This window comes from Oculina patagonica, chromosome 11 (assembly GCF_052425735.1).
Source record: "Oculina patagonica isolate OP01 chromosome 11, crgOcupat, whole genome shotgun sequence".
NCBI classification, from domain to species: Eukaryota; Metazoa; Cnidaria; class Anthozoa; order Scleractinia; family Oculinidae; genus Oculina; species Oculina patagonica.
Genome location: NC_135768.1, coordinates 8,235,552 through 8,241,657, shown reverse-complemented (window position 1 = coordinate 8,241,657; position 6,106 = coordinate 8,235,552). Strand labels below are relative to the sequence as shown.

At 39.3% G+C, this 6,106-nt stretch overlaps 1 pseudogene across 1 annotated transcript; it reads right to left on the bottom strand.

The window, feature by feature from the left end:
* Positions 1–2,392: 2,392 nt before the first annotated feature.
* LOC144629925 (uncharacterized) lies at positions 2,393–4,277 on the bottom strand (annotated as a pseudogene). The gene is made up of 2 exons (XR_013566434.1): positions 3,992–4,277; positions 2,393–3,705 (listed from the first exon to the last, which is right to left on the bottom strand). The product of XR_013566434.1 is annotated as an uncharacterized LOC144629925 (transcript).
* Positions 4,278–6,106: the final 1,829 nt, after the last annotated feature.

Below are 6,106 nucleotides of genomic sequence, written 5' to 3'. Positions count from 1 at the left end.
TGAGCCCTCGAAAAGGGGTGGGTTATGAAATTTTAATCTACACGTAGGGGGTGGGTCATCTTATTTCTACACTAACTTTAAACTGTTATAGTTCCAAGAAAAGCTGTATTCATCATTCATTTTAGCGGTTTCAGAAGGCCCAAATATAAACATTTCCCGGGGAAGCATGCCCCCTGACCCCCCTAGATGGTTTGTGATCATGACATCAGGTTTGCCTGTCTCTCTTCAACCTGCATAGATTCACGCTGGGCTTTAAGCCTTTTAATACCAGTAAACTCAAACACTTTGCAAATATGAATGATGGACAGTGGTTGCAGTTTCTGTTATCAATTTCTGTGTAAAAATATGAACTCTTCAATAGTTGTTTATGAAATAATATAACATACTGTTTCAGGTTTCGCATATGTTTGTGTCTAAATTTTCCCATGGACTTTACACAGAAATATGTGGAAAACTTACAACAGACTAGTATAAGAAGTGATAAATTCATTCTTTTTTGCTGTGTTAAGAAACGGGAAAAGACATACATGCAACAGCAGTGTCCATCAGGGAAAATCAGGGTGTTATATGTAGGGAATTGCACTTAAAAAACTTATGTCAAATCAAAAACCTCCAACCCTTAACGGATAATAAAGAAAAGATTGGTTCCTTAGCAAAGGGGGTGGGTCATGTAATTTTTAACCCCCTACCAGGGGTGGGTCAATCAGTTTTGAGCCAGGAGGAAGGGGTGGGTCACAAATTTTCGAACCATCACTTTTCCAATTGCTCCGGCCCACCCCCCCCCCCCCCCTGGTACTTATTGACCAGTCCCTTAGCTATTCTTGGTACTGTATTCTATTTCACATTTTATTTCATTTTATTGCGTCAAATTCTGACACTAATGGTAGATTGTACATTTCATTGTACATGTCAGATAAGTTAGTCAAGAAATTGCATTGTCGGTTAATGTCTTTAGAAATTCCCCAAAAGATACAAGACAAGTGGACTTTAGTGCAACATTTTCTGTGTTTATATTGTAAATAATATGATTACGACAACATTATTAAAACAATGTTACGATTTTCTTGCATATTTTTCCCGTCATTCAGTACAGGGAGGTAACGCTCAGCTTGCTTCGCTCACCGGTTTATTTTTTCTCCCTGCTCCACTTGGGGACCTGATCGCAGGCTACAGTAAGTCTGACCAGACTGGCTAAATTTTGCCTGAAAAGGACGAGTACGAAAATCATTGTTCATCTATTTTCAAATGGAAAAATGTTATTGTCGAAAAATGATCCATATATTATTTTTTGTAAACATCATTACATTGTAATGTGTACAGGTATTGAGAATAAGCAAAGTCATCGACTAGGAGATATTGTCTTGATGAACTATCAAATTATCATATCTTCTAAGAAATTTATGGCTGTCAGTAAGGAGAGTTAGTATTTCTAGCTAGGGATTGAAGAGTAAACTCTTACATCATCCTGGTATTTTCAGAGGGTGCTGCTCTTTTCGAGTCCCGCTCTGAATACTGACACATCTCTGGTTGCTACAAAAATCAAGAAGAACTAAATTAAACTAAGGATTTTACTCATAAAAATGCGCTGGGTAGCGCAACGTAACATCTTTTAAAGTAGTTTTAATTTAATATACCTTGATATAACGAACATTTTATTTGTTTTTCCGCAAATTCGTTATATCGAGATTAACGAAATAATGAACCCTCTATATCACGAGCAAATTTCCCCAGTCCCTTGGCACTTCGTTAAATCGAGGTTCCACTGTAAAACAATTTATAACAAACAGACTTCGGCTTGGAATCTGCGATTAAAAAAACACACCGCTTCTATAAGGAAACTACCAACATATTCATTTAAGACTGGTTGTAAATTGCGAATTAACATAGTTTCCTATATCTCGCGTTCGGTTGCCAAAATGTCAAAATTATACCATTCATTACCGCACCCAAATTCGCAAGTAGCCAATCACAAGCGCGATCTACTGTCCTGATATCCTGCGATATCAAGTCACTGACCTGATATGCCACCATATCACGGTCACTTTGAAGGAAAGTAGTGTTACTGTACGATGAATTGAAAAGAGGTTTTACCAAAGGAACAGAACCTCGTAATTTAACAAATGGTAAACGTCAGAGCGTGCACTATTGAGTTACAGATGCACGCGGGAGGTTGATAAGCACGAAAGAAGCGTAAGAGTCGCCCGAGGCGATAGCCGAGGGCGACTCTAGCTTCTTGAGTGCTTAGCAAACCTCCCAAGTGCATCTGTAACTCAATAGTGCACGCTCTGACGTTTACCATTTGTTTTATAACATAACACAAACACCTTGGTGTAAAAGATGTGGTTTTAATTGCGCTTTACCACACGTAAATGTTCGTGTAGGCGCGCGAAATTTCATTCACAAATTGCACAGCAGCGCCGTTCACTCAATCAAAAAGGTATACGTATTTACACAGTCTTGAAATCTGCTGTTCAAAATATCGATCAAGAAAAGTTCTTTCTGAGGTCTGTAACTAATAATCGGTACAATTCTTATGTGTACTTTAAACGGAATACAGAACAGTCAGAAAGTGGAAAACTGTCATTTAAAAATTGATTGAAATCCAGATGAGGAACCGTTGAAAACGATTTGCACGTTTTGAACACTGCAGTCGCTGAAGAGCGATTTCGGTGCCACTTGTTTGGTCTGGAACATGGATAGCTGCTGAAACTGGCTAACTTCTTTTGGATGGCTTTGGTTGTTGGTAGAAGCAGAAAACGCCTTTGACAAAACTTGGCTACAGTTGTGCAACTGGGAGGTGGAAGGCCGAGAGTTGTAGCTGACTAGAGACTGCTCACTGCGGTGTCCTGAAATGGCCATAATGTGGCGGTTTGAAATTCCAGCGTTGGACCAGAGAGTGATAGCAGTGGCTCTTACACAATGGTTTGTGTAAATTTTGGATAAACTCGCTTCTTCACTGATGATCTTCATCATTTTTGCGAGGCTGTTCATTCCAAGTGGGTGTGCTTCGTACCAAACGGCATCTTCAGCTCTGCAGTTTTTCTTCGGATACTGAAAAAAGGCGGTGCAATTTGGATTCACTTTCTGAAGATACAGCTTCAAGGCCTTGTAGCCGTCACCTTGGTCTTCGGTCTCGTACATTCTAGCTTCTTTTTCTGTACTTTCAACGTCCTTTAACCCTCCTGGATGATTCTTGGATAATTCATCGTGGCTCATTGTTGCGTAGTTCCTCCCAGCCGCATCGCTTTCAAACTTGAAGCTCTTCGTGGTGAGGCTTCTTTGACCTTCACGGCCCCTCCTGCAAAAAAAACAGGACGACATGGAACCAAACGTTCCTCAGCAAGGAACGTGGTGACGACAAGGAGAAAACTTCGCTTGTTTTCAGCTTCTGGAGGTCTTCTTACTCAATTGCAGGTTTGTGCGTAACATTTTCTTTGCCGCTTCGTTTTAGATTTTTAATTTGTGCATCTAGCATTAGGTTGGACCTAGCGAATCTCGGGTCTGTGGAAATTTGTAGGCCTCTGTTATTTGGGGGGGCATTTAGAAATCTTTCAACCGAATGTCGAAAACCCAACAAGGTTGATTTGCTGTACTCTTCGCCTTTTTTTGTCCTCGCTTCGGCATAAAATCGGCGAAGATTTTCATCGAGCTGGCCCATTGTCATCGCTTCAAGCGGGGTTTGAATATTTTTTTCTGCACACCAAGCTGAAAATTAACATAAAAAGAAACGGGCCATCAAAATAAGAATCGCAATAGAAATCAATTCCAATTTGTTTTTATCTGTTAAGCTAAACAAGTAAGCTTTTGAAAAAGATAAACGAAATAAAAAGATTTTGTCAACATTGTTTACGCATAGCATTTAATTGGGTTATCAGTAACATAACTAGAAAACGCGAACATTTTTAAAGCTAAATCTCTTATAATTTCGTTTTCTCTTTATCATTAAGCTTATAAATATGTGCCAGCCTATCTGTGGTAGCTATTTATTTACCTTTAAATGTTGTTACAGACCAGTTTGTGACTTCTTTCGTCTTCTTTGAATGTCTTTCGCTAACGAGCTGTTCGAGCTCACTCTCACTAAAACTTGCAAATCTTTTTGCAGGTGGCTCTGGAAAAAAGCTTCCGCGGAACAGGTCAAAAGATGGCATTTCAAATTCATCTTGAGATAACTGTGCAGAGAGCTCGGCATTTGCGGGAGATGGGACGTCGGACATTTTCGTCGCAACAATTTTTGCAAAATTTGTCTTTGTAAAAATTAGCTCACACGTCAGCAGCATACACCCATGGGCAAATAGTAGATACTTAATTGACCAATCAGAGCGCGCGCTCTACTTAAGTTATGTTATAACTAACTTTAGCGGTGTGTACCGGTCGTAAACTTGAGCGCGCTCGCCAATTGCGCTATGTTTGCTGACGAGTACTGAAACATTTAGAGTCGGAATTTCCAATTTTTTTCGCTTAATTTTGATTTTGACAATTTAGAGAATGAAACTTTAAACAAACGAGTGGAAAAAAGGTAGAAGAGGAACTCGCTAAAAGTGTTGAAGACCAAGTCAACACAATTTGCAGTACATACCTTGCAAGCATGGCTTCAACAGAGCGATAAATATAACCGGATTTTTGGCTGAATTTGGGTACGGTAAATACCTAATCGTACCTTTTTGGTACGCTTCGGCTGCATATCAGACTCGCCTGATATGCCACCGAAGGTATAAATATTGTGGCCCGTTGAAAAAATATCTTCCTGAAACAGCTTCACGTGATCAGTCACGAAAAGTTGTTACAAATCTGATTCAGCGATTTTTACGACATACGTCGTTTTGTAATATTTGCCACCACAGCGAGTCTTCATTCCTCCTGAGTTTGTAATGACCGAAGAATAAGAGTAAAAACCAACTTCCTTTCCAGAAAAATTCCTTATAATACTAAATGAATCAAGCATTCGGTGAATCTGCTTAAGATTTTTTATAAGGCCTATACAAACACCCAAATGTCAGTTTCCCCTACCCTTAAGCTTTTCTATACTCCAACGGGTGAAATCCCTATAGCTGTTATGTAGCTCACTATGAAACAGGTACCCCTTTCAGGTGGTGCCTCTCAGAGTGGTACATCCTTCTCTCCACCCCTCCCCAGACAGGTAAAAATAGGGAGCCAAGTATGGATGCATAACAGCTTGTCAAGGTCACGGCTGAGTCGAAGATCGTGAGTAAACTCATTCCCAGATGTCATGTGGCAAGAGATCATGGAACAAGATTACATCGGGAGATGTCATTTCCAGGGTTTCATTTAGAGAGACTCTGCTGATATATCCAATGCCATTTGAATGACACCACAGGTACCCAGAATGGCATTGCTAACATTTCTCCCTCACCTCTACACCACCACATTCGTTTTGCAAGACCTTCAAAAAAGTTTATTATAGTAGGTGCCTTTTTAACGGTTATATGTATAATAACTTACCCTATCGCTATATCTAACCAGGTATTAAAATGACACATCCTAGTGTTTGGGTCGTTTTATTTCTCTTTTTAAATAGTAGTATCGTAACTTTGAGTGCATGGCACATTAACAGATAGCATGAAATTCATTCAGTTGAGAAGTGCGAGACTTGGTGTCGATGTTTTGATTGAACTGATTTTACACTTAGTGCAATTTGCATTTTTCCAATATTCATTATCAATATATCACCATATACCAGAACAAAGGAAAATACCAAATTATACCAAGGGTAAAACTGAACCACGGCATCCATTTTACTCGAACATGACCATCTTTTTTCATTTTAACCAAAAGTCTTAAGCTTTAAGGTTGATTGCAGCAATTACAAATTAACTCAAAGCTCTTGCAACTTATTCTGAAACTCTTTTTCATGCCTTCAAGGAATTTCAGAAATTATTACAAGAACTGTGAACCACGATTCAACTTCAATGCTGCACATTTCAAAACCAATAAAGGCCGTTAGATCCATTTATCGACCGGGAGGTTTACAGAATTTATTTAAAGGACAGGACAAAGGTTTATATCGGACGTCAAACATCTGGAGTCTTTAGATGTAGAGAAACTGAAGGCTAAAGGGCTGAAGTTTATTCCTTTTCTTTCGCACTTT